The sequence below is a fragment of the Dromiciops gliroides genome, chromosome 6 (genome assembly GCF_019393635.1).
Source record: "Dromiciops gliroides isolate mDroGli1 chromosome 6, mDroGli1.pri, whole genome shotgun sequence".
Lineage (NCBI taxonomy): Eukaryota > Metazoa > Chordata > Mammalia > Microbiotheria > Microbiotheriidae > Dromiciops > Dromiciops gliroides.
Genome location: NC_057866.1, coordinates 191,595,182 through 191,623,089, shown reverse-complemented (window position 1 = coordinate 191,623,089; position 27,908 = coordinate 191,595,182). Strand labels below are relative to the sequence as shown.

Sequence of the window (27,908 nt, the reverse complement as noted above, 5' to 3'; positions counted from 1 at the left end):
ATGAGTGCTGTCTGGAATGTATGAGTCAACCCAGAGAGTGAGTCTCTGGGTCCTATTTGAGAAGGGCAAGGTCCTTCATTGTTATTGGAAACATTCCATGCACGTGTAAAGTAGAATCACAATTTTAGAACTGGACAAGACCTCAGAGGCCATAATATACCAATTCTTTCATTTTACCCAAGGAAATTGAGGCTGAGGAAGGTCATGTGATTTTTTCAAGCTCGCACAGACACTAAGTAGCAAGAGAGGTGGGATTTGAATGTAGAATCTTTGACTTCAGGGTCAGAAATTCTTTCTATTTTATATTGTAGCCACTTAATTCCAGGGGGAGTTTTAGAGTAAATTAAATAAGAGGAGTTAGACCCCACGGACTGTTCATTTAACAGGCTAGATATAGACTATGACAAAAATTGCTATAAGAAATATATCAATTAACCAAATTTATAGCATCTACTAACCTGTGTTTACTACTTGATAATTTACAGAACATTTTCCACTAATGGACTAATTAATAGAAAAAAAAAAACCTTATTAGAAAAGACCTTAGAAGTTCTTTCTGGGAATTTGTATGGAATCATTTTGTTCTTCAGCTGTAGTTAGATCTTCCCAGAGCCAGAAACATATGACATAGTCACTATGCTGAAGATCATAGGAGAGTCAGAGAGCAGATTCCTTCCTTGTGTATTTGATTCAGCTCAACAGACATTTATTAGATTCCTTCAGTGAAAAAAGCAATTCTTATTGATACCAGAAGAGAAACAAAGATGGATAGGAGAAAAGATAAATGGTAGAACAAATGACTGATATAAATTAACTAAATACATGCAGGTTGCAAAAATAAAATATTATGCCAAATCAGAGGATGACAAGATTATTTCCAGCTGGTGAATGAGAGAAACTTTTATGATGGGTATGAGAAGACTTTGGTCTTAACTTATTTTGATATATGAAGGGGAGCAGGAAAGGAGAAGGTGTTTTAAACATGAACAATGTCATGTAAGGTGGGAAAGTTGGAAAATAAAATAACAAATTTGGAGAATGGTGAATAGTTTAGTTAGAAGTCCTATATCATTTTTTGGGTCTCATGGCCAAAGCATGGACTGAAGTATTCATGATGGGTTTAGGGTAAAATTCTACAAGTTCATGGAGAATGATTTTGGTTTCCTCGTCTAAGTGTCCCAGACTCCTAGCACCTTCTGGTGACTGTGAATACATAATAATTTGGATTCCATCCATAGCACCCAGTGGAACAATGGTAAAAGTGAACTCAGATGATGCATGAGAAGGATGCAAATATATATTGAGTTGTGATTGTGATTATTTTTTGTTTTGTTTTCACAGCAAACAACCATTTTAGAAGGCAAAAGCTATTAGAAAATAGTCTTATAATTATCTCCCTTACAAATTCATGTTGCTACATCACTGTAAACATGTCTCGTGCTATATAAGGAAATTAAAAATTAGATTCCAAAATGAATCTATATGTAGTTACACTTATCCAACATCTCTGGATGATATAGCTGGCATAAAGTTCAAGTGGCTTGCCAAGGTTATTAAATTATCATTCCAGTGTGCAATATCAAATGAAAGCTTTCCTCCCAATGGAACTCTTATGGAGATAACCCTGGCTGTTACCTGGGAAAAGTACTTCTATCTACCAAGTCCTGATAAACTTGGGCTAGATACATATCAACTACAATTCAAGGTGACCTTGCTTGCTGATATGATTCTATTCTGTTCTAAAATTCAGATTTTCAGCTCTGTTCTTTGGATATAAGAAGTAGTCTATGTGAATATTATATCAGTTTTCACAGTCACTGAATCACAACAGGTAAGAATGTATATCGCAATTCTTGTCAAATAAAATATTGAATTCAACCTTGTTGGTATTAACTTAGATAGGCAGCATTGGTCAGGGAGGCCAACCTTTTTCCTTACATTTTATCTAAATTATTTCTTTAGGGAATGTGCCCAAGATGAAATGAAATAGAAAAAGGAAAAAATAAATTTCACATTTTACATAACACTTATGATCCATTGTAAAAATTCATTTTGTTTCTTCTCAAATTTGAATAATTAGTGATATTCAAATAGTTTAAAAGATTCATTATTGTTATATCAAGTCAATTACTGAATTTTATTTAAGGGATATTATTAAACAGCTAGATCCTTCTTATACATAGAGAATTAGGTGACAAAATGTTAGTGCTGGAAGGGACCTTGAAAGATATTCATTTATAAAATCATGGAATTTTAAGACATGGAAGGTAACTTAGAAACCATCCAGAAAAATATATAACTGAATATCAGTCTTCTTTGTGATATGTATGATAAGTTGTCATTTAGCATGTACTTGATTTCTAGGAAGGAGGCACCTACAAGCTCCTATGGCAAGCTCTTCCTTTAGGATAACTCTAAGTATAATGATGCTTCCCATTACATCAAGTTAAAATATTTTTTTCTTCCTGAAACTTCCATCATTAGTCCAAGTTCTACCCTTTAGGTTCAAGAATAAGTTTTCCACATGATAGCACTTCACATACTTTAAGCTATCTATCAAGTTCCCTCTTCTCTAGAACAAAACACACACACACACACACACACACACACACACACACACACACACATATATATATATATATATATATATATATATACCTTTCTACATCCTGATCTCTCTGATCTGACTACTTTCTAGTTTGTCAATATCTACATCAACATTCCAATCCTCTCATTTTCCAAATGATGGGCTTCCTGGCCAGATATGCTATGCAGGAATTGCTTTGCAAATCAAAGATTCAAGAGAAAGTCTTATGACTCTACTTCAGTAGTTTTTGGGTTTTTTTGTTTCTTGGTTTTTTGTTTGTTTTCGTTTTTGTTTTTGCAGGGAGGTGGGGTGTGGTTGGGGGGAATAGCTTTTTGTTTACTTCTGTAAGGATTAGAGTGATGCCACCTGCTGGAGAGATACTGTAGGAAAGCTCTGCTATGAGGAGAAGGCATCTGAGGGCAAGCCTTGGAGTCAGTTCCTTGGCATCAGGAAGTGACGTTTGCTTGTGGGTACTGTCTATCAAAGTTACTAGACAATGAGCTTGGAGTTGTGTGTGTGCATGTGGATGGGATGTTCCCAGTTTCACAGGATGTTTCTGGGAGGAAGAAGGAAGCATTGGGTCCTTTTTGTTCCTGACCTCACCATGGCAGGTCAGATGATGGGGTCTCTTAGAAATAATTAGATTTTTACCTTTCTCTCTGCTCATTAGATGCTAATGCTCTTTAATAAATACTTAAAAGTCTAAACTCTTGCTAAAGCTGCTAATTTATTGGTGACCACTCATTAGATTTTTAGACAGTATAGCTAGAATTTTAGCCCCTTACAATTCCCTATATCTGCCTCCCCACTGAATAACATGGATCTCATTACACATGCCTCTTCCTGTACAGAGAAGATGGGAGGGTGGTAGAAAACACTGTTCATGAGCCCCCTCCCCCCATCCCCTCATTCCCTCTCTTTTTCCCTTCCTCCTGGAGTTTGGAGGGGGGAGGGAGAGCTTTGCATACCCTCTTGCTGCCTCAGCTGCGGTGGGGAGGAAAGATCAATGGAAGGACTGATTTTGGGACAGAGCAGAATGCATAAGTCTTACGACCACTCCCTTACATAGGAATGGATTATATTCCAAGGGAAGAAGAAAGAAGAATCTTCTCTAAATGTAATTTAGAGATCTTCTGGTACAGATCTGTTCCCTTTTCTGCAACAATTATGTTGGTCACTCAGGAATTAATTACTAGAGGTATTCTATTCCAGTCACCACAAATTTGGTTCTGTCCCTAAACTTGTATTTGCCTGTGTAATGGGATATCTTGCTGGAGAAATTTCCTATGTGAAAACCTGCCCAGAGAAGTTTAAACAGCTTGAAAATTCTCCTCTTGGAGAAGCTCTGCCTCTAGAACAGGGGCATTGACTTGCACAACTGGATATTTTTCACAAAAGCCAGTATTTGAGTCAAAAATGCCTCCACATTCATCTTTTGGAACATCTTCCCCATCTGAAAACAGTGGAAAAGAAGGTCCTTTTCCTCCTTATGAACCAACCCCCTCAGTGCTTCCATGATTGAATCAACTCCTACTGGTATTACTGATTATATTGCCCAAGGACCAGATACAACTGTGGAAGCAAGTCCTAAGAGAAAAGTTGTTCCATATGAAGAATTAAGGAAGAAGAACCAAGACACATGCGAAGTAACCTTGTCACAAAAAGGTGACACCCTACTCAGGTCTATGCAGGAAAGAACACCAGCAAAAGAAGGGAAAGTAAGTGGAAAACTTTGTCATCAACTGAAGGGGGTTTATGTTGAGTCGACTGAAGAGAATTTCAGCTAACCACCATCATCTAGATGGTCATGAGCATCTGTAGGAAGGTATAGAAGCATCCTTAACAAGCATATTTAAAAGAAGAAACTTGGGTTTTGGTAGTGTGGCTTAACAGAAGGTTTAAAATTAATTATGGACTTTAAGTTTAATATTGCAGCTAGGTGGTGCAGTGGATAAAGCACTGGTCTTGGATTCAGCAGGACCTGAGTTCAAATCCAGCCTCAGGCACTTGACACTTACTAGCTGTGTGACCCTGAGCAAGTCACTTAACCCTCATTGCCCCACAAAAAAAGTGTATCAGTGTACATACCCTGCTTAGGAAATTAGATGAATGAAGGTACTGGATTATGATTTCACAAAATTTATAAAGTCTTTTATAAAAATTGGTTACACTACTCTTAAAGTATCATCAAAACACTCTGATACGCCGGTATTGGCATAGGCAGATGAAATACTACATGTGTGTTTTTGAACTTATGGGCAAAGCAACCAAAATATTAAGTATTATTAAAACTCCATGTGAAAAATTTACTTTTTTCCTACAAGGTTTGCCATATCTTTGTGTGTGTGTGTGTGTGTGTATATATATATATATATATATATATATATATATATATATATATACATGTAGTCAATTAAAGTTGAAAACAATAAAAAAGTAGTGTTCATTTTACTTTTGATTCTTTCTAGTTTTGTTGCTCTGGATTTCTGGCAGGTATTTGCTTCGGGTGTGTGTGTGTGTGTGTGTGTGTGTGTGTGTGTGTGTGTGTGTGTGTGAGCGCGTGCTATTTTTTTTCCCACACACACACTTTTCTTCCTAAGAAGAGGATTTGCCCAGAGTTGTTTTGCAAAAACAAAGTCTGATGATGTTGAAAACACCTTTTGCCCATAAATACCATCCAATAATTCCAATGAATAAAATGATGTTAATAAAGTTGCAACAACAATGATCATGATAAAAGTACTTTCCTTATACTGACAAAATGTCATCTTTGTGATAAGGGTGGAACTGGAGAGGGGAAGAATGGTTTGGCAACAAAAGGTTTGCATACAAAACCCAGTTTTACAGATTAAAATTTAAAATGTGTGCACATATATTTCTTCCTGCAAAGAATCTGATCATTAAACATATACCAGCACACCTGTGTATTGCTTAAGCTTAACTTAAGCTCAGCTGTAGATGATTCAGGGAATAAAGTCATCAAATCTGGGGAATGGTGATGATGATGATGACAGCAACCAGAACAAAAAATAAAATTTATATAGAACTTTAAGGTTTATATAAAGCTTCACATCTATTATTTTATTTGACCCTCAAACATAAAATCCTGACGCTCAGGACACATAAGGTGAATTACTTTCCTTCTATCTTAAAGAAAACAATGACAGTCTAAACAAAAAAGTAGGCTATATTCTTAACCTCTGAAATCCAAATATGAATAAATATATAAATAAATTCAAATACAGTAAGGTGTCTCATAGATTCTCCTTCACTTAAGACTAAACTATTTTCTGTACTTGTGTGATTAATGAAAGCACAATTCTCACAACCCATAAGTTTCACAAAAGAAATCTACAGCATAGGGAATTTCTATAATATGTTCTGTAATACTTGCTCCATTTTGCTGATTCCTTATGAAAAATCTGAAATTTTCAAAATGTATTAGAAGACATTTTGCAGTATTATTTTGCATCTAGAGTTCACAATCCAAGGTTCAGCATTCTGACATTTTATATTAGTGCATGCAATATAAGAACAAACTAGTTACTACATCACTGTATATCATAAAATTTAAAGAGATTGCTTTTAAAATAATTGCTGTCCAGAGCACAGGCAGAGCGCCCTTACCAAAAGGTCAGCAAAATGTAAGAAACACATTTTCTCCATTACTTTTATGTAAGATCAGATATAATAGCCCATGTTCAAGGCTGTTCATTGTCAGGTGAATGGTGGTTCCTTATGAACTCCAAAGCAGAACAGTAGAAATTTGCCAATATAATAAGGCTATGGGTGGATTCTTTGGTTCTTGTCATTTTATAATACAAACAATAAAGATTGGGCTAAACTGGAGCCATAGGAAAACTGTCTGCCCAACAAAGTATTGCCTGCCACTAGATAATAGTAGTCATGATGAGGCAAAAACTGCAAAATCATTCATATATGACTTTGAGAGTAGGAAGTGAGATACCAGGTTCCAGAGGTCAAGATAAAACAGATTAAGAGTTGAATATTGATAGCATGAGATTGTCTGGTATAATCAGCATAGCTGAGTGAAAAACAAACAAAAAAGGAAACAAAACAACATGAAATTCAGATGGGGCAAAACTGACTATTTTCCCTCAGACAGGGCTTATATGCACATAATGCTTTGTTAGTCCACATACCATCTGGTTAGCAAGTATTTCTTAAAGGGGCAGTGTCCCAGGAGGCCTGAATTCCTATAAATGAAAGCATAGGTTCAGAAGTTAGGTTATCTCTTACCAGTGGATAAATGAGGGTCATAAGATAAAGGACAGAATAAAGACTGGAATTGTAGGATATAGAAGAAGTCATAGAGCTCAAATAGCTGACTTCCCCAAGGAAATTAAAATACAGAAAATTTTAGTGTTTTGCACAAGATCATATAACTTATAAATGCCATTTTAAGTCAGAACTCTTGGATCTGAGTCTAGGGTTCTTTTTGCTGTACCCTCCTTGTAATCAAGTCCAAATTGCATTCATCGGAAAAATCGATTTTAAAAATGAGAGTATGAATAATTATTTACTTGCTAGATGTGACTGTGTATAAAGTTCAACTATAGAAATAACATTTTAAAGAAATGACATTTGTTGTTATTTATAATTAGGTTATAAATAAAATCCTCTAGATAGGTGGAGTTTAAGCACTTTTTTCTCCCTATATTCAATTACTATCAATTACCACCTAATTAATTCTGATGCTTTCCAAGTTTAAGGAACATTTACTCTAAATCTTGATTAGTCTCAGAAGTCATCCATAGCATATGCCCTATACTACTGTTTGGAATGTTTTAAGATTTAGATGAGTAGCTAAGGGAAGACTTTCCTCTTACCCCTCCTCTCCATTAAAGTTTATTTCCCTAATTACTTAATTATTTTGCTTAGAACTGGGCTACTTACATTAATAAAGTTGGTTGGGACTTTGCATTAATTTCAGATTAGAAACTCTTCCTTTCTTGTGTTCACTTTCCCAGTGATAATCCAAAGAGAAGGAGGAAAAAGGTAAGTGCCCTTCAAAAATGGTCTCAAATAATTGTCCCTCTTTTCCACTTGGGGATACTACCCACCATTACTGTTATTCCTGTCAGGAAACATCTCACTCTCTGCTGATCCTTCTTTTTCAGTGTTATATTCACCTTGAAATACATCCATTTATTTAATTCCTGCATTTTACAACCTGGCTTCTTTATATTACTCTGACATTAACAGCTTCTTAAATGGGGTCAGATCCCTCTCCCTAATGAACATTTAAAAATACAATTGGAATAAGACACTCCATAAGCCTTGTAAAAATGGATAGCAAAAAGTGTTGCTGAAGGGGCAAGTTCCTCTCTTGGTACTTTGGGCATATCCCTTTAGTGCATTTAAAATAGCCAGTTTTGTATTCTACCTTTCTATGTTTCACGTCCCTACTAGATTATAAACTCCTTGAGGTTAGGAATCAAGGGTTATTTCTGTTTGTATCATTATTAACATGTACTACAGTTTCTGCACATAGTAGGCTTTTACTAACTACTAGTACAATCTGAACTTCTGAAGAATTCAAATTTACAAGAAATCATGGGGGGCATCCAGGTGGCAGTGGATAAAGCACTGATCCTGCATTCAGGAGGACCCGAGTTCAAATCCAGTCTCAGACATTTGACACTTACTAGCTGTATGACCCTGGTCAAGTCACTTAACCCCCATTGCCCCACCACCAAAAAGAAAAAAAAATTCAAGTTTAACTTGTAATCTTTGTCTTCTATTTCAAAAGAAACATGAATGTATACATGTGTCTATATTTGGGGAAAATTTAGAGGACATATCTAAATTTGAGTCATTCATTAACTAATGTGGTGAATTATTCTACTATCTGAAAATATACAGTAAACAATATTGCCCAAATAGCAAGCCTACATTTCTTCTTATATAAATGAAGGGCTTGGAACAGAAGATATCTAAGGTTTCTTAACAAGGTTCAAATCCTATCTTTATCAATACTTCTTCTTTTATTTAGAACCCAAATGGACAATTGAATGATAATCGTACAGGTAACTGCCAACTTCCCCTTCACATGAGCAGACATGTCTCATCCCCAAACACATTCTTTTAATGCCATTCTAGAGAGCATAAATAATAATGGCTGAAAAAAAATCAATAAGGACTTTTATGGGAAGTAACACATTCTAGAAACAGCAAAACCAGTATCCAGCTGATTTTATTGTACATTTATGGTTGTTCTATTGAACTCCATTCAGTCTATTTTTCCTGCTTGCCCTCCCCTCCCCCCATAAATCCCCTTTTTAGAAACAAAGAACTCTATTTTGCATTTGATGTGAGCCAATAACCCTCATTAACATTCATGAGAATTAAGTGCACATATGAAATGGAGCTGAGCAAACTTCTGATACTTCTGGTTAGAATTACAATATGTCATTAAGATAATAATTCACAAAGGGTTTGAATTTCGAAGCAGTGGGATATCTGTTGTTAGCTTCATGGTTGCTTGCACCTGAGCACAACTGCTTTGGACTCAGACACCATTTCCCAGTACTTTTCAGATTCCTTATATTATTGAAATTGCTTAGGAGTGCAAGAACAGATTGCTTTAATCCAGACAAAGGCCAGAATGCTGTACTGTCAGAGCCATAAATCAAATTACATCTGAAAGTTTTGAAACAGCTGAGTTGTAATTGAAAGAATAATGTTATCATATGGTACCACATCTATGCCTTTCCTCGGTGTAACTTTGACATTTATTTGGACGCACAGTACAAATCTGTACTAACAGAGATTGTACTATCCCCAAAGCTAATTCAAAATATTAACTAATGAATGCTTTTACTCAAATATGTTACTTTGGCTGTAGAAATAATACTTGTTTCTTCAGAGAAATAAGGACTAAAAAGTTCAAGACAAAGTTATAAGATACAGACAAGATAGAATCTTGAGAAGGAGTGGAGAATAGTATTTAGGCTTAATCTTTGTGGAACTGAACTAATGCCGTGTAAATAGAAATAGAAGCATAGAATCAAACTACACTGAAAATCAAGAAAGGGCAGCAGCTAGGATAAAGCGCCAGCCCTGGATTCAGGAGGACCTGAGTTGAAATCCGACCTCTCACTTGACACATACTAGCTGTGTGACCCTGGGCTAAGGTCACTTAACCTTAATGCACTGCCAAGAGAGAGAGAGAGAGAGAGAGAGAGAGAGAGAGAGAGAGAGAGAGAGAGAGGAAGAAGAAGAAGAAGAAGAAGAAGAAGAAGAAGAAGAAGAAGAAGAAGAAGAAGAAGAAGAAGAAGAGAAAAGAAAAGAAAAGAAAATTGAGAAAGGGAGATTAAAAAAAAAAGTGAAATAGAGTGTATTTGAGATACTCCTTCCTCTCCACCCCCATGTAAATGGAAATGAATAGTACAAAAGAAGAAAATCTGCCGAAGAGAATCAAGTGGGATTTCAGAATGAGTGAAACGATATCTGGTAATTTTAAAATGGTAATTTAAGTAGAATGAGGTAAGTCATGCTGTGTAATGAGATTGCTAGATGTTTGATAACTTAATGTTGATAAAATAACATTAAAATATATCAGTTAAAGTTAAAACACATATTTCCTTTTTTTCAACAAATAAATTTACATTGATGACAAGGGGATAGTTTGGCATAGAGGATATGGTGCTGGACCAAGAATCAAGATGTAAGGGCCTAAAATTCTAACTATGATGTCTAAAATCTAATAGTGGTCACCTTAAATTAGAAGCTTTAGCAAGAGTTTAGACTTTTAAGTATTTATTAAAGTATATTAGGGATTAGTAAAGAGAAACATGTGGATAAAGTATGTGATTTGCCTGCTCTCCCTATCCTGTCTGTCGTTGCTCCAGCAACTAAAAGTTTTGCTACTCCCAGAAGCCTCCTGTGAAACAGGAAACAGGGCTGTCCACACACTCACAAAGCTCCAAGCTATTGTTTGGTAGCACTGATTGACAGGACCCTTGGGCAGCAAATGTCACTTCCAGATGTTAAAGTCACATGGTTTCTTTTCAGGTCAGAGCTCACAATGTCCCACCCAGCAGGGAGTGTCATTCTAATTCTCACAAAGAAGATTTGGGTTCAAATTATGTTTTGGGAACTTACTGACTGCATGAACCTGAACAATCAATTAATCTTTCTGAGCCTCAGTTTCTTCATCTGTATAATGTCTAGGTTAGACCCAACAATATCTAAATTTCCTTTCCAGGTCTAAGTTTCTGGGTCTATAAAAAATTTTCTAATCATAAGAAGTACCATATTTGGCAGTTTTGCTGTATGTTTCTGGGTGTCTTTTTGTTTGGTTTATTTTTTAGGGATGGTATTATGGAAATTTATTAAAGAAGGTTCTAACATTTCAAAATAATTTTATTTTTAAAAAACCCTAATATATCTATAGAGATATATAGATATAGATATCGATAGATATATGTTATATCAATTGATCCATGAAAACATATTATTAAGTATTTGCAAGATCTATGCCATGCAAAGACAAGTAGGTGGCACAGTAGAGTGCCAGGCCTGCCATCCGATTCCTTTTCCTGAGCTCAAATCTGGCCTAAGATACTTAGTAGCTGTATGAACCTGGGCAACTCACTCAATCCTGTTTGCCTCAGTTTCCTCATTTGTAAAATGATCTGGAGAAGAAAATGTCAAAAAACTCTATTTTCTTTAGCATGAAAACCCCAAATGGGTTCATGAAAAATCAGACACAGCTGAAAGTGATAGAACCAGAAATGCCATGAAGAGTGGCTAGTCGGGTGAGTGATTAAAGCTCTAAGGTTTGGACCCCAACTATAAGATGGTAATTTAGTTGGATAAGACCTGTATAAATGAAAACAAACAAACAAACAAACAAACATGAGAATACTCTTTCAAAACCTTCCCCTGCCAAAGGAAGGGTTTCCTTTTGGTGCCAAGTTTCTCTGAAAACTTCTGTTTTCAGATGATGTCATAAGGAATTCTTTCAACTTTTTGCACTCTACAATGCTTCTTCAAGGAAATCTACATCAACTTGAAAAGAACTGTTTAATCTACCAAACAGGAAATTAAAGTGGGTGGAAAATGATTTGAGTAGTTGTACTTAATTAGATGAGTTTATATTTAGGAGGCAGCTAGGTGGCATAGTGCATAAAGCACTGGCCCTGGATTCAGGAGGACCTTAGTTCAAATCTGGCCTCAGGCACTTGATACTTACTAGTTCTGTGACACGTGGCAAGTCACTTAACCCAAATTGCCATGCAAAAGAAAGAAAGAAAGGAAGAAAGAAAGGAATAAAGAAAGAAAGAAAAAGAAATAAATGAATAAATGAATTTTTTTTAATTGTAAAAAATAGACTAGATTATGTTTGCAAAATTGCACAGTTTCTAATGATCTCAAGATGCCTATTACTGCAAATGTCAATCCATACAATAATAATATTATACTGGTGATACTATATTATTATGAACCATGGAAACATAAAACAGGGTCTCAGGATTCTTTTAAAAAAAGTTAATAACTCAAATAGCAATGCAAAGTATTCAGTGAGTTTAGGCAGGTTACTAACAATAACTTGAATACAAAAATTACATTAAATGGTAATATCAAGGAAATGGGCAAATAGAAAGGAGAAAGGCCAATTGTGCATCACAAATGGGCAGCAGCAAATTGACAAACTTCAGGAAACCCTCAAGATACTAAAAGAAGGAGGTTCCCACTGACATCTTCTGTATTGTCTATGGAGTATTTATATGAAGAAACAGAATGGGATTATACAAGATGAGGAGAGGAGGTTGTACACAGACCCATGAAATAATGACTAAAGATTAGAACATATATGTCCTATGGAAGAATTATGTTTCATGTTCTAAGTTTGAAAATACAAAATACAAATAAGCATGTTATTATCAATTGCATTATAGAGAAACATCACATTTTAGCAATACTAGTAAGACAAATTACATAAAATACCTGATTATTCCAGGAGAGAATCTCATTTACATTTTTGTCCTTGAGCTAGTTTTCTAAATTTCATAATGACCCCACATCCTAGGAGAGGAAAGTTGAATGCATTAATCTAATTTAACATTTTCCTAGCTAGGATCCCCAAGGTGTAAGAGAGCTAAAGTAGGGTTTTAACATGATAAACACAGAGAGGAAAAGCAAAACACACACACACACACACACACACACACACACGAAGACCCCATTCTAGACTGGTTCCCAATATTGTCTAGAGACCAAATGGCCATTCACAGCCATAATCTCTGGTTTCTTCAAGTTCTTTGGAAAATCTGTCTCCGACCTAGAATTCGAGAGGACAGCTTGAGGGTGCAGAGGAGAGTTTGCAGATGAACTCTGCCCTCAAAGGTATGAATCTGTGATGAAAACAAAGCAGACAAGTGGTTTGTAGTCAATTCCAGCTTATTTCACTTCTGGTCCTTAAATCACTAGGAAGCAAAGACATCCTTTGCCAGCCAGACATGAAGGCCTTTGTACAGAAGGTTGTCCCACACACAGAATTAATTCATCTGAAACAGATGAGTTGTTTGGAGATCATCTTTAGTAGTCTTACAGATCATCAGTTGGGTTGTACATATGTTCTCATTCTGGATCCCCTCCTGCCCCAATTACTGCTCCCTCTCCCTAGTTGCTTTATATTTCTTTGCATATATTTTACATTCATTTATAATAAGTACATTTGTTGTTTTTGCTGCCAAATAGAATGCAAACTCCTTAAGGTGAGAGACTGTTTTGTTTCTGCCTTTGTATCTACAGTATCTGTTACATGATGAATGTTTTATGTGTTCTGATTGGTTGACAGATTAAAAACAGAACACACCAACAATGCAAATACAGTTCAGGACAAATTCTTTTAATTACTCTGGTCCACTTAACCTAAATTATACTATAGTAATCTCTGTATAATTTTTTATCCCTGTGTTGGATTGCAAATTTCATAAAAGTAGATATATTGTCTAATTTAAACTTTCTATATCTTTCAGTAGCTAACAGAGGATGATCAATAAATATTGGATGGAATGAAATGGAATGGAATTCCTATAGTGAGTTTTCTCCTGACAGTTAGGTACCCTTACATGTAGGGGGTATGTTAGATAGAGCACGGGGACTGCAGGCAGGATGACCTGAGTTCAGATCTGGCCTCAGACATTTACTAGTTGTGTGACTGTGACAAGTCACTTAACCTATCTCTGACTCAGTTTTTGCAACTATTAAATGGGTATATTAATAGCACCAACATCCTAGGGCTGTTGTGAATATCAAAAAAGCACACAAAGCAATGACTAGCACATAGTTTGCTGTTGTTCTTGTTGTTACTATCCCACTGCCATGAAGTGTCTAATGCTGGATTTGAACTCAGGTTTTGCTGACTTCAGACCCAGTGCCCTAATCTACTGTCACCAAGTACCTCATATAAATGGTCATCATCATCATTGTAAGATCTAAAATTATAGCTGTGATGTCTAAAATCTAATGAGTGTTTTCCTTAAATTAGAAGCTTTAGCAAGAGTTTAAGCTTTTCTGTATTTATTAAAGTGTATTAGAAGTTAGTGAAGAGAGAGAGAGAAGAAAACCCTAGTTTGGATCTATTCGGTATAGCCAGAGAGAAAAACTTCCCTTTCCCTAACAGCCCACGGGAAGTTCTCTGCCACCACCCCAAAGTCTGGACCTGAAAGATCTCCCTTCCCTGCTGCTTCTCCCAGAAGCCCCCTGTGAAACAGGAAACAGGGCCGTTCACATGCACAGATCCAAGCTAATTGGCTGGTAACTTTGATAGACAAGCCCCACAGGCATTAGACATAACTTCCAGATGCCAATCTGACCTTCAATACCCCAGAAAAGTCACTTCTGGATGCCAAAGTCACATGCTTTCTTTTCATGGCAGAGCTTCCCTGTAATATCTTTCTCAGCATATTGGTAGTGCTCTAATTCTCACATCATCACCACCATCATCATCCATTAGTTTTCCTTTGATAAATATTCCCTGTAATCCACAGCAATAGGAGAGTAATCCATATTTATCAACACAACCACCTGTGCCCCTAAAAGAGCCTTTGGAAGGGAAGAACCAATTCCTCTCCCTCCTATGGTGATCAGCATGATCAATATTTATGATAAGACCACATTTTCTCCTGGGGATAAAGGTCAGGAAACCTTCCCTTTGTCTCTTCTCAGCACCTCGGAGAATATCAGTCAAATGGTGTAAAGTAAATATTTGTTGGATTAAATTAAATTTACCATCTCCTTCCAAATTCACAACTTCAGCCACAGTTCTGTCTAGAAAAAGAAATACGTAATTGCACCACTGCCATCATGCTACTCAGCTGCTGGAAAAGAAGCTTCCAAATGTAAAGGAAATTGCAGTTAGAGTATGAAGTGTTGGCCATTGTGTACAATGGATTAGTCTCAGTTTTTAGCAGCTGCTGGCTCTCTCCAACTATGTACTCCCTCTTGGTTCTTTTATGCCAGTATATATATACATATGAAGAAAACATGACTTCTGGCTACCCTCAGTAGCAAAGCAAAGAAGCCTAAGATGGAGCAAACACTCATTTTCTGTGCTCTTGAGTCCTCTTTTATGGCCACACAACAAATGATTCTCTTCTGTTGATTTGTGGTCATCAAAACAATCACATTTATGCAGCAACCAGTGACTTATGAGATGTTTTCCCTCACTTTACTGCTGATGAAACTGAGACTTGGAGAGATTACATGATTTTCCCACCATCATGAACATCATAGGTTTTGAATATGGAACGCAAATATAAGCTCTCTGATTCTGGGACCAGGACCTTTTTTTATCTATGTGATTGCCCTTCACTTCATGAAGGCAGGGACAATGTTTTACTCTTTTTTTCATATACTGACTACTTGGCAATTATTTTTTTTCTGTTTAGTTTTATATGAGAGTGTTGAACCTAGGAAGGAATTAAAGTTAGGATCATGCGTTAATAGTATTTTCTCTGAATTTTAGAGAAAAAGGGCTGATTAGTTTGTGTCTAGCCCCATGTACCTACCTAGCTATAATTTGTAAAAATCTTTCCTGTACTCTGCAAATCTTAAAACCCTATATTAAAGTTTGCTGCTCCTAGTACTGCTATGATGACCATTGACAAAGATGATGATAACGGTGGTGGTAGTGGTTGTTTAATTCTAAAGAGGACTATATATCATTGGAATAATGTCATGCCTTGCACTGAATTGGATTTCAGTGAGGGAGGGCTGTGCAGAGTCACCAATCCTACTCTCTTCTCTAGAGGCATCTGGGTCCAAAGGCAAGATATAAATCAGGACAACTGGAGATGGCCCCAGATGTTTAAGGCAATTGGGGTTAAGCGACTAGTAAGTGTCTGAAGTGAGATTTGAATTCAGGTCCATCCATTGTAACACCTAGTTGCTCCAGCAGTAGTGGTGGTGATAAGTTTAATGAATACATTCTCAAAAGATTTAGAGATAGACTGGCATATGTTTTCCTGTTTCATATTGACATTAGCTTCTACACACATAGGAATCTAACTAAGGTATCACTGAAGGGTGTACAGTAACTTCTCTGACAGGCAACTGGTATCTGGAATTGTTTTTGCTACTTTAGTCAGAGACCAAACTAGGATAATCTGGGAGAATATTAAATATAAATGTCCTTTCTCCTATGCCAAGGAGGATCACTTTCTATTGTAACTAATGAAAATGTGGAAGTAAGAAATACTGAGTAGGTGGTAATTGGTCTGCCTACTCTGTGAAAGACACCATGGAAATCTATTTTTGATATGATTCCTGCACTGAACTCATGGTTTAAGGATCTATGCTTTCATCACTTAATATTTTGACTGGAACTCCCAGTAGAACTCATGTTTTAGATTGATTAACATTCTGAGGTTCTAGTATGACATATAGATTACCGTTTAATCCATAGCCATCTTCTTACTAGCTGCCTTCCACCTGAACCACAGAGCAGGAGGTAGAGTATTTACAAACTCCAGTTCCAGAAATGTGCCCTGCTTAACTTTTTTTCTTATCTCGACACGTGTCTCTCCTAACATTCTTCTCTCATTTTCACTTTCTCGTTCTAGTCCCCTCTCTATTTTCTAGCTCTGGATCCATAATCAAACAAATACTGCTATTGCTACTGGAAAGTGTGTGGAAATTTACTCTGTTATAGCTCTACTACTGACTATTCCTGTTGCTTCCCAAACCAAAATAACCTAGTCCCCATTTTTTTCTTTATGTATTGCCTATGCTAAGTAGAACACAAGCTCCTTGACAGTTTGGACTGTCTTCCTCTCCCCCTTTTTTTTTAACTGATGTTATACTTTGCAGACAGGTCCTTTGGAACAAAATAAAATAATTGAGTAAAATTAATAATATGGTAACCTTATCTAAAAGGGCATTCAGCATCCCATATCTCTAGCCTCTCCCCAAATCTCTGTTTAAAAAAATCTAAAATTTATTTTTTCCTTCATACCCATTGCACCTTTTGGGGTGGGGAGAGACAGAAAAGATAAATTTCTGAACAAATATAGAATCAAGAAGAATAAATCCCCTCAATGGCAGCATAAAAAAGTAGATATGCTTCTTTCTGTACTTTAATCTATCATTTCTCTGTCATGGACAGCATATTTGGTGATCTGTCCTCTGGAATCATGAATGGTCTTTGTAATCATCATAAATGTCAGGTTAGAACAGTGGTGTGACTCAAAAAGAAACAGAGGCCACTAATCCATACAAAAACATCCTTGCAAACCTCATATCCAAATTTTAAAATGTGATGGTATCTATGTTTTATTGTATTTTTATTTATTTTTGTTAAATATTTTCTAATTATATTTTAATCTGGTTTGGACAACATTTTGTAGTGTTATGGTCTGTGAAATCACAGAGATTAGTTTTGACATCTTCAGCTAAGAAGATGAAAAAGAGGGGAAAAAAGGAAATATTAAATGTGGGAGAGGCAAGGAGAACAGACCCATTGCTGTATTTTTGGTGGACCTACAAATGGTACAAACCTTCTGGAAATCAATTTGAAATTATATACAAAAAGTTACTAAACAATGCATGTATATCCTTTGACCCAGATATACCATGGCTAAGTGTTTATCCAAAAGAGATTCAAGAGAGAAGAAAAGATCCTATGCATATTAAAAATATGATAACAGCTCTTTTTGTGGTGGCAAAAAACTGTAAACCAAGGGGATACTCCTCAATTGAGGAATGGCTGGATTAGTTGTAGTATATGAATATGATGGAATACTATTGGCTATAAGAAGTGAGGAAATAGATGCTTTCAAAAAGATGTGAAAAGACTTGTATGATTTCATAACAGAATGAAATAAGCAGATACAGAAGAAAAAATTGTACTTGACTCTCAAAGATACACAGGGAGTCCAGCTTGGGATGCAAATAAAATATTAGGTCACTTCAAGGGACAGGGAAAGGGTTTGTCTTTGACATATTCAGGGTCTCCTGTATGCTCTGGTTCCAGTGTTTCTAGAAAATATGGCCATTCCAAAAGACAACTTCAAGGGACCCCTCAACAGTCCTTAACAGTGGACAATATGTATATAGCCAAAAACGTGTATCAGTTTTATAGTTAAATTATACCCACCATGCATCTTTCCATTGTGCTCTGAATCATCTGCAATTTAGATTCTTTGAAGATCTAAGCATTCCATGATTCATCTCCACATAACTTTATGGGAAGAATATTGACATTAAAAAACCAAACAAACAAATAAAAATCTCTTTTTTTTTCACATTTTTGGTGGGGAGAACAGTAGGGTTCTCCCTAGGGCTAGTATTTATTCTAAAATATTAAGCATACTCAGTCTAGGTTCCTAAAGGAAAAATCATTAGATATAATAATAATAGCAAGAACAACAACTCATATTTACAGTTCATGTTAAAGTGTTTCAGAGACACAAAGTATTTTATAAATAGTACACATGTTCTGATTTCATTTTCAATGGTTGTAGGAACAGATAAAAAGGAAGAAAACAAGGGCAGATAAGTTGTGAGACAAAAAGATGGAAATCTATTACCAACCCCGCCTCGCCCAACCAAAAAACCCCAAAACAAAAGGACAACAACAACAACAACAACCTTTTTCTGCCCAAAGGCCCAAAGTTACCATAGGTAGCCACTATCTATAGCTAAAGTACTGCATCTCCTGCTGCCATTCCCTCTGTTCAATGGCACTATATTTTCATAACACCCCATATATAAATAAAAAGAGTTTACGTAAAGGGAACCCTTTATTTTCTATTATGCTAGTACCCAAACTTATTATTATTATTATTATTACCAAAGACTCCCATTATGCTCCTATGGGGATGTCCTGGATGGCATTTGAGAAATTGAATGGCAGTTTTAATGATCCCTAGCTGCTCCCTGAAGCAAAATCCATCTTTTAAAAAAAATTAATGCCACTATTCTCTTGGTATTATTATATGACTGCCAATTCTGAAAAATCAAATTTGCAGGTGACCCAAAAGCAAGAGAGATAATCGTGCTGAGTGTAAGTAGGCTCAAGCATATTATAAAGGATGATTTTCATAAAAAGACATATTTTTTTTTTAAAATCACCCGGGATATAAATATATGCTCAGGAAAGAAGGGGAGCCCATAATGTAGAAAGATCAAGGTTTATAATAGGTAGAAAACATTTGTGTGGAGTTGGCATCCATGATACTTTTTTCCAAGCTCAATTAAGGTCTTTAATACATTAGGCAGATCTTCTTTTGAGGATTTATGAGAAAGTTATGGATAAGAAACACATAGGAGAAGAAGAAATGCAATACATCCATTAGAGTATATGGTAGTAGTAGCAATAATAATTATTATAATAGCCAGCATTTATACAGAGCTTTAATGATTGCAAATCTCTTTACTAATATTATTTCAATTTATCATCACAATAGCTCTTGAAGTTAAATGCCTTTTATTATCCCCATTTTATAGATGAGGAAATTGAGATTAGAAAGTGTTAAATGACTTGCTCAGGGTCATATAGCTAGAAAGTATCTCATGCTGGATTTTTTTTGGGGGAATGGGGCAATAAGGGTTAAGTGACTTGTGCAGGGTCACACAGCTAATAAGTGTCAAGTGTCTGAGACTGGATTTGAACTCAGGTCCTCCTGAATCCAGGGCTGGTACTTTATCTACTGTGCCACCTAGGAGTCCTAATGCTGGATTTGAACTCAGGTATTCCTGACTCCACATCCAGCATTCTATGAATATTCTTATTCTATTAACTATACAAAATATCCACATATTTATCCAAGTTTAAAGTCTCCTGATGCAAATACTCCTTTTCTTTCTTTCTTTCTTTCTTTCTTTCTTTCTTTCTTTCTTTCTTTCTTTCTTTCTTTCTTTCTTTCTTTCTTTCTTTCTTTCTTTCTTTCTTTCTTTCTTTCTTTCTTTCTTTTTTTATTTTTGGTGAGGCAATGAGGGTTGTGACTTGCCCCCAGGGTCACACAGCTAGTAAGTGTCAAGGGTTTTAGGCTGGATTTGAACTCAGGTCGTCCTGAATCCAGGGCTGGTGCTCTATCCACTGTGCCACCTAGCTGCCCCCATGATGCTTATACTCTTGTAGAGAAAATATAAGCTCCTTAAGGGAAATGACTGTCACATTTTTGTATTTGTAAATCCATGCTTGGCAGAGTTGCTGGCACATGGTTTAGAATTAATAAATGACTACGGATTCATTGCTTCTCTCTCTTTGTTCCTCTGTCTCCCTATCTCTCTGTCTCTTAGAGATATACACATTCATTCATTCACTATAATAAGATACCTACACCCTTTCTCTATTTTGCATCACAACATATTTAGTAAAATAAAGAGCAAATGAGTATGCCAGGTAGGCCAAGGAAGGGTAAAACTAGTTAACCAGGTCAACATAATTCACAGCCTTGAATTAAATAGCCATTTGTCTCTCTATATTTCTGCTTTTTGAATGTATCAATGGCATTGCTAAGAGTCTAAAGTCTAATCTGGTAATTCCAATTTATTCTAAAGATTTCATCTGATCATATCATTATTTCTGGACCTGATACCACCACTACCACTACTTAAAGCAGCTCACTTTAAAATATATATATATATATATATATATATATATATATATTTCCCCCCTTCATTCTATTTAAAGACATACCAGATAGATTCTCATCCTTGTCTTCTGTTACCCAAACACATGAGACAGAAGTCTCATGTCTTTCTGCCAGAAAGACAACTGAAGAATTTACAATCTGAACTTCCACAGTCACTTAATCTGTTCAATAATAACTTTCCATCTGTAAAAGATTTCCTGCTTTGCTTTAATAGTATTATATTCCATACACTGTTCTGTACTTGGAAAACCTTAACATTTGGAGTTTTCATACAATCACAAAAGAAAACATGGAGAAGTAGAAACTAAACCTAGTCTGAAATCACTTCTCTATAGTATGAGAATTCCATTCTAATGGAAAGTCTATGTAAAAAATATTGTAGTTAAAAAGTAGATCAACTATTCCTTAACAATATTCCAGCTCATGGACACTTAGATGGGACAGTGGATAGAACACAAGGCCTGGACTAAAGGAGACCTGAGTTTACATCTGGCTTCAGACACTTACTATCTGTGTGACCTAGGGCAAATCATTTAACCCTGTTTGCCTCAGTTTCTTCTTCTGCAAGATGATCTGTGAAAGGAAATGGTAAACTACTCCAATATCTTTTCCAAGAAAATTCCAAATAGGGTTACCAATAGTCAAACATGACTGAAATGACTAAACAGCAATATTCGAGGCCACTACCTAAAGTGTGACAAGTTCACTGAAAGCCTTCCATCTTTGACTTGTTTTTTTTTCTTTCAATTTATTTAATTTTTAATTTATGAAATAAAAAAAGAATTTCTATAACATAGTTTAATGATAATATAATAATCTGACTTGAAACAGCTATATTGGCTGATCTCAGGATCTGCCTGACTACAGCTTTCTTTGTGTTTCTCTTAGGGGAACACAAAATACTTTCTTCTCCTCTCCTCAGTGGCATCCTTGAGTGGCCCTACATCATCATCATAATTACTTCCCTTCACTTTTATCCTGCCTATTGTCCAGGCCCTAGAGTAAATCTAGGCTGACCTCACTGAATTCTGAGATCATCAGTTTTTGTTTTTCCACAATAAATACTTCTTGAAGCTTCTTTCAGAGTAGCTAAATATCAAAGAATTCTTTGAAAACTTTCCTGTGCTTGCTGTTCAAAGAGTTTCAGGGCCACTTAAAATGAAATGTGACACATTTGGGAATGTGAGCTGTGACAGGAGCAGGACTATCTAACTTTCATTCTGGGAAAGTGTTCTCAGAACACGAGTCTTGATCACATTAGAATCCTTCCTGACCAGCAACTGACTCAAAAGGAGTCATCCTGTGTTTTGGTATTCTTGCCATAGGTCCAAGGAGAAGTGTATTGTCAGGAACACTAAATGAAAAGTAATATTTTTAGTCCGTGACTCTAAAATGTTGCTTTGCCAGAAATCAATAAGGATTCTCATGTAACTCCCAGCTCTAATGAATTTTTCAAGAATGAATGAGCCCTAGTTGATACTTCAGTTGAGACAATTTTTATAAACCAATGTAGTTTGTAATTGGGTGTAACTTTAGGAATTAAGAAAATACACAGTTTTACTAACCCAAACTCTGAAGATATTTATGAACTAGCATGTGTGAGAAAAAGGCAATTCTTTTTCACTTAGTATGGCAATGTGAAGTCCAGTCTGATTTAGAGACACAGCAAAACATATCATGTGACAATGGATATACAAATCATAAATTACTCAATTTTCTTTCTCATGCACTTCCACATCATGTGACAAGTGTGGGCCCTTTCTTTCTTTCTTTTCTTTCCTTCTTTTCTTTTCTTTCCTTCCTTCCTTTCTTTCTTCCTTTCTTCCTTTCTATCTTTTTTCCCAAGACTTGATCAACTCTGCATAAAGTGATCATTATGACCACTGACTTGCATACCTGAACAGTCAAACTCTGGGAGGCAGAAAGATAACAATATTAGCAACCCTGAAACCCTGTAGACTTATTAACTTTCCTCTCACCTTTCCCTACTTTTAGTACTCATATGAGAATAATGAATGACTAACTGTTCTCAAACCTACATATCCTTGTATTATAAGGAGTGAAAGGAATTTAAAAAAAAAGCATTTATTAAATGTTGTGTTATTTAAAGTACATGGTTGCCAACTGTTTTTTTGTTGCTTCTAAATTATGTTTGCTAAGTTATTGCTACTTATTTATTAATTGCTATTTATATAATGATGTCTCTTGTACCCATTTTGGCAGTAATCATTTATTATTAAGGTATATGAACTCTTAGAGTACTATTGACCCAGTGGCAGTTAACACAAGCCAAAAAACCTCCAGTGCCATATTTCTAACAGAGAGAGAGAGAGAGAACACATATCCTAGCAGGGGAGCACTCACCAACCAACATTGGGTCCAGACCAAGGGTGTTCCAAGTTGGCACTGGCCAGGAGCCTCCTGTGTTCTTGACTCATCCTCTTTTAATAGAGGCTTGTCACTAGACACCACTGAAAGCTAACTGGCTAGTATCTTTCAATTCCATTGGTTGACCTGACTTGAGGATGGTCCATATGAAAATGAACTGTACTGAGGCCTCTTGGCCTAATGGGAGAGACCCCCTGAGGGGCAAAGTCAAAGACGAGTTAGGTGTAGTGAGGCTTAATCCTATCAGTTCCCTGAGCTAGTGACAAAGAGTCTATCTCCATTTCTATTGTATGCCCTGCACAGGATTAACACTCCCTCCTAGGAATTGAAGCCTCTCTGAAGGGGGTAGTGGGAGAGAAGAGAAACCCTACTATTACTGGATCGCTGGGTCACCCCCCAAAATCCATTAATAATTATTTTCTCACTATATCTACCATGTACCAGGTGCTAGGCATAAAAATACACAATCTAGATAGTCCCTGACCTCAAGGAGTTAAACATCTAAACAGGGAGCTGGCATATTAAAAGGATTAGTAATAAAAGGGAAAGGAGATTTGTTTTGCAAAATCATCAAGATGGAGAATGCAGGCTTAGGGCAGTTGATGGTCTTGTCCTGTACAGCTCTTTTGGAGGTACTACTCCAATTACTATCCCTGGAAGAATTGTGGAAAGTGGAGGTTGTTGGTGTGTGGGAGCAGGATTCTGTAGAGATGCTGAGGTAGGTACTGGTTTCCTGATATATGGCTACATGGGAAGTGAAGCTAGCTTAATATAGTGAGTTAGGTGAGGTCACATCCATTCACTCACCAGGAATAAGAGATGAAAGACAACATTTCTGTAATTCTCTTCACATCAAGTTTAACAAAATACTGTTACAACCTACCCTGATAATTGTTCAATTACTTTGTTAATTCTGAAGTTGTTGCTCTTGTTTTGTTGTTATTGTTGTTGTTTTAACATAGACTTTGGGAGAAAGAAGAGGATAGTAGAATCATTTGTTCTTTTGTTACAGCTTCATAAAAATCATTATTTTAACCCTGACCATCTATGCCTTGGAATTTAAGGCTTGATTCCAGACTTGTTACTGCTTTAAATATTACTCAAGTTGTGTAAGGCTTCTCTAGAGTTCATGATACAGTGAACTAAAGAATTTGCTGACTATAGCTGTGCTTGAAGATTTGGGGCATCTGGGGAAATGACTTTGTCCATGTAATTCACAGGCTGCATTGCCAATATCTCCCAGGAAAGTCAAGAAGATAATAATAATGAATACATGTTTTTATTCAATGCATTTGAGTTTTGAAAGCAACTTATGTATGGGGCAGCATGGAAATATCACTGCCTTTGGAATCATATGTAAAATTTTAAATTGGATATAAGAGCATTAAACTCCCCCTTTAACTTTTCCCTTATATACCTCCCAGACCAGTAAGAGAAAGAAGCCTCTGAGCTTTAATTAGAGAGGGATTAGCCTTTATTGTTTAGACAACAAACAGGTGATACCAATTAGGGAAATAGGAAAGTAGAAATATAAATGAATACTCTTAGATCTAAGCTTAGTCTATATTCTTTTATAAAACTCACAGAATCCCAAAACTGCCTCTCAGGCTGAGAACCAGAGTCAAATGGGTGCCGCCATCAAGAACCAGAGCCGATCACCAGAACACACCATCACCACTAAACTCAGAAGCCAGAGTGTGTGAGCTGACCCAGAACTTCCCCTCTGCTACTGAGTTTTAAGCTGGCGTCCCGGAAGTATCTTGTGCTTGGCCATGCTCTCCTGGGCAGCAGCAGGTCCATGGCTGTTCTTCATGGTCTTCTCCCCAAAATGGCGGTCCTTCAAAAACCGTTTCAGTAGTATGCGTTCAACTCTTAAATTTCAGTTAAAACTTCCATTTTTTTACCACACAAAGGACCTCTGTTTAGATAGTGATTAGCATGCTTAAGTAGCTCAATGAATAAAGAACTGAAACCAGAGTTCAGAAGACCCGAGTTCAAATCCAGCCCCAGATGCTTACTAGCTATGTGACCCCAGGAAGTAACTTAACCTCTGTCTACCTCAGTTTCCTCAGTGTTAAAATGGGAATAATAATAATAACACCATCTCAAAGGGTTGTTGTTGTGAGGATCGAATGAGGTAATAATTGTAAATTACTTAGTACAGTTCCTAGCGCATGGTACATGATATAGAGATGTTTATTCCCTTCTTTTCCCTCCTTAGGCCTTAGTATCTTCACCTGTAAAGAAAGGGTATTATAATACATAGTTTCAAAGGTTGTTTTTTTTTCAAGCTCTAGATATATGATAATAGATATTATAGTTAATATTTATATAGTGCCTACTATTTGCCAGGCACTGAGCTAAGTGCTGTACAAATATTATCTCATTTGAAGTTTCTATACTTTAGTAGTTATTAAAGCTTAATATTACTTTTTTTCCCTCTTTTGTGGGCAATGAGGGTTAAGTGACTTGCCTAGGGTTACACAGCTAGTGTCAAGTGTCTGAGGCTGAATTTGAACTCAGGTTCTCCTGAATCCAGGGCCAGTGATTTATCCACTGCGCCACCTAGCTGCCCCCAATATTTTCTCATTATAACCCTATGAGGTAGGTGCTATTTTTATCCTCATAGTTTTATAGCTGCCGAGTGACAAAGTCAGGATATCCCAGTTTGAATCCAATGCTTTCCCACAGTCTCTGCTGGTTCCAAGTACATTAAGTTTTGGGGCTTGCTAAGTATGCAGGTGGAAATTTGATTTAACTCCATTATAACAAATAGGATGAAAATAGCTTTCTTTCTGGGCTATGGGGTGAGGAAAATCAGAAGCCATGGATGAATTTGTGAAAATCATGATTCTCTTATATAAAGTCTTCCCTGGACAAGATTATTATCTTATAAAAGATGCCTAGGACCCCAGTGGCAAATTATGGGGTCAGACAAGAAAAAGTAGCTCTATGAACATTTCTTAATGTGAAAATTTTTGACACCTGAGAGAATCAGCTTATTTAATGGAATAAAAATGGGTGAATGGCTAGGTAGCAGCTGAGACTTCAAAATAGGTTGATGGGATATCACCCTGGGCCACTCAGCCAGGCTGTAGGGGGTACCTATAAAACCCTCCATTTAGGGTCATTTATGGTCTCTGGCTTTGAAAGCTGAATATGCTTATTAAGCTCTTATCTCCTCACTAGCTATCCCAGCACCTGCCTCCAGCCAGAGTTTAAAGGATTTCATATATGCAATCCCCTGACAACTATGAAATAATCAGCTTGGCACTATTCCTCCTAAATAAGAGAGGTTTGTCTAGCTGCCCTTGTTGCAGTGGGCTAGTTTCAAGCAATGCCATGTGTATCCTCTTCCATGCAGGTAGAATGGATGAAACCCAGGAACAACTGGAAAGCTCAAGCCCCTGAAGTAGGGGAAAAGTGAAGTCACCTTTACATACTTATAAAAATATATACACACAATACATATATGTATGTATGTGTATATAAAAATTCTAATATATATAATTATATTTCTATATGTATGTATACCTATTTGTATATACATATATAATTGTATGCAGGTTCACAAATATGTATATATGTATCTATGTATGTATATACATATGTATATATACACATATATATTATTTATTTATTTCTACATACACACACCTATTTGTATCTAATGGTAGCCATTTCTAAGGAGGGAGAGAAAGGGAAGAAAAAAAAGAAATTTGCATGAGACCTTTATTATATATTTGAACAGAATAGCACACCACAAGAAAATAGCAAGGGAGAGACATGATCCAAATCTATGGATGTGGATATAATTTTGAATGGTTGGGAGGAAGAGGGAAAGATAGTTTATTCCTCTTTATATTAATGACATGTTACCCAACTACCAGAAATCATCCTTATGCCACTGATGAAGTCATACATACCAATATACTTGTATACATATATTTAGGCATATATACATTGTTGTCCTAGTTTAATAAAATAATATAACCTTTAAAAAGGGAAGCAAGTTGTACATGATGGATTTGTAGTTTCATGTGCAATCATCTTTTTTGTTGTGCTATGTAATGGAAGTGCTTCTTTTGTCCCATGAATTAAGAATTAAAAAAAAAAAAAACAATTAACCCAGGGTTTTTCTGACCCAAAGCCCGTTAACAGAATCTTTCAATGGAAATTATAATAGCACCTAGCTCAAAGGGGTGTTGTGAGGATCAAATGATGAGATAATTGTAAAGTTCTTAGTACTATGCCTGACATAAAGTAGATTTTTATGTAAATGCTTATTACTTTCCCTTCTCCCTTCTCTTACATAACCTAGACTCAATTTCTTCATCTGTAAAGTGAGGATATATAAAATCTTCTTGTCTCCCTCCTGCAAGCCCTTCCCATGTGCTCTCCTTTTGTCATATATGTGCCTTTTCCTGATGCTAGCTGGCTTCCCTTTTCAGAGGAGAGGGCAGAAGCAAGGCCTGAATGAAGAGCTGCAGTACCTTGGTTCATGGGCAGAGATGACACTGATGACTTTGGATGATTATCACTAATCACTTTCCTTCTTTGCTCCCATAAGTATGCAACAGGTCATTACACTGGGTGTTAGCTGGGGGCCATGCAATCTGTTGGTAGGAAGACTGGCTCTCTAAAGCTCAAACCTGGTAGATAGTAATTGGGCCAGGAGCAATGCTTCCCTGCGGGCGATGCCAGCCGCTCAAAGCAGGTTCCTGGCAAACTTGTAAATACATGATTTCCTCTTTTATCCTAAGGTAGTTCACTTCTCAGGGAATAAGCCTGCTGGTCTTTTT

At 36.3% G+C, this 27,908-nt stretch overlaps 1 pseudogene; it reads left to right on the top strand.

The window, feature by feature from the left end:
* LOC122732189 overlaps positions 1–24,809 on the top strand; it is a 47,673-nt pseudogene extending 22,864 nt beyond the window's left edge.
* The last annotated feature ends 3,099 nt before the right edge of the window (positions 24,810–27,908 follow it).